Source organism: Odocoileus virginianus, unplaced genomic scaffold (assembly GCF_023699985.2).
Source record: "Odocoileus virginianus isolate 20LAN1187 ecotype Illinois unplaced genomic scaffold, Ovbor_1.2 Unplaced_Contig_20, whole genome shotgun sequence".
In the NCBI taxonomy this organism is placed as follows: Eukaryota; Metazoa; Chordata; class Mammalia; order Artiodactyla; family Cervidae; genus Odocoileus; species Odocoileus virginianus.
Genome location: NW_027224337.1, coordinates 716,302 through 718,474, shown reverse-complemented (window position 1 = coordinate 718,474; position 2,173 = coordinate 716,302). Strand labels below are relative to the sequence as shown.

The window sequence follows — 2,173 nt, the reverse complement described above, 5'->3', positions numbered from 1 at the left end:
AAACTGGTATCACACTGACTTAATTTGTTGCACATTTTTAATGTTTTGAGGTTACTACCTATCATTATTCTCTTTTCAAATCTTAGTGTTTACACTGATTCTTTTTTTCTCTTTCATAGACTGTAGCATTAATTGTCTGGAGAAGGAAATGGCAACCCACTCCAGTGTTCTTGCCTGGAGAATCCCAGGGACAGAGGAGCCTGGTGGGCTGCTGTCTATGGGGTCGCACAGAGTCGGACACGACTGAAGTGACTTAGCAGCAGCAGCAGCAGCAACAGCAGCATTAATTGTCAAGTCCCACCACTCTATCTTTAGGATATTGCCTGGAATTTTCCTTCTTCTGTATATCATTAGCGACCTACAGAGTGAGAGCTATACTTTTGAAACTAATTAAACAAAATTACCTTTTGTATCTGACCAAGCAAATAGTCAACAAGACTTCTCAGCTCAGGATTCACTGGATGAGCTCACCCAGCAACTACTCTACTCCTTCAGTCTGAATTCTTCCTCATCTACTTCCCTAACCACCAGAGCTGGCAGCTCTGGCTGTCCCTGCCCCTCAGTCTCCTCTTCCTCCTGGCCATGGGGGCCAACGCCACCCTCCTGATCACCATCCGGCTGGAGGCCTCTCTGCACGAGCCCATGTACTACCTGCTCAGCCTGCTCTCCCTACTGGACATGGTGCTCTGCCTCACCGTCATCCCCAAGGTGCTGGCCATCTTCTGGTTTGACCTCAGGCCCATCAGTTTCTCAGCCTGCTTCCTTCAGATGTTCATCCCCACAGAGTCCTGTGCATTCTTGGTCATGGCCTATGACTGCTATGTGGCCATCTGCCACCCACTGAAGTACCCAGCCATCTTCACTAACCATGTTGTGGCCAAGCTAGTGCCTACATTGTCATACGAAATGCCCTTCTCACTCTACCCATTCCCATTCCTGCTGCCAGGCTTCGTTATTGTGGGGAAAATGTCATTGAGAACTGCACGTGTGCCAACCTGTCTGTGTCCAGGATTTCCTGTGACAATTTCACCCTGAACACAATCTACCGGTTTGTGGCTGGTTGGATCTTACTGGGCTCAGATTTCATCCTCACTCGTATCTTCTACGTCTTCATCCTAAGAACTGTGTTCAAGTTCAAGGCTGAGGGAGCTGCAGTCAAAGCTCTGAGCATGTGTGACTCTCACTTCATCCTCATTCTCTTCTTCAGCACCATCCTTCTGGTTGTGGTATTGACAAATGTGACCAGAAAGAGAGTCCCCATGGACATCCTGATCCTGCTCAATGTCCTTCATCACCTCATACCCCCTGCCTTGAACCCTATTGTATATGGGGTTTGGACTAAAGAGATAAAGCAAGGAATTCAGAAACTGCTGCAGAGAGGGATATGAATTTGTAAAACAGATTTAGAATTCTATCTGCCCTTCCTTCTCAGTGATTTTTCACAGACGTGAACTAGAGAAAAGCCTGATCCTGGTTTCTTCCTTTGTTCTTGCCTGGTTCAGGAGAGAATAGGCAAGAGGAAGAAACTCATTTTTCTTGGGCAACTGCTTTGGTCCTGGGCAGTTAGAGTGAAGCAATTTAATCTTCACAACATTCATGCAGCTACTATCACTTCCATTTTACATAGTAGAAAATAAATATGATTTTAAGAGAAAAAATCTGCTACAGATTATATAAATATATACACATATATATAGCAGATATATGACAGAGCAGAGATTAAATTCCAGGCTCTAGAGCCTGGTGTCTTTCTACAGAAATGCCCCACCCTACTTTCCTTTGCCTGTGTTTTGTCCTTCTGGGTGTCCATGGGTATTTCCTGCCTGTATCTCCTATTTTGAGAGTGATGAGTTCTCAGAGAAGACAGAGTCCTGTGACAAAAACCCTGCAGGACCACAGGAAAAGAGCATTCATAATAATAATAAACCAATGCTAACCTCTTACCATGTCCTAAACCACCTCACTGTCCTCAGGGAGTCTAGAGAATGAGGAAACAGTTTGAGGTGGGAGGAGAGTGGATACCAAGGGAGTAAGAAATTGGGGAATCAGGACAGTAAGTTGGCCATGTCCCCATGGGTTTAAGCGGCACATGCGGTGAACTGAAAGGCAGGTCTTATTTATTGATTCATCTCAAGAACTTTAGTTGAAGGTGAAAAGACAGAGCAAAGTGTCA

At 45.2% G+C, this 2,173-nt stretch overlaps 1 pseudogene; it reads left to right on the top strand.

Annotated features, from left to right (window-relative positions):
• The first annotated feature begins 461 nt into the window (after positions 1-461).
• LOC110148585 (olfactory receptor 56A1-like) lies at positions 462-1,388 on the top strand (annotated as a pseudogene).
• Positions 1,389-2,173: the final 785 nt, after the last annotated feature.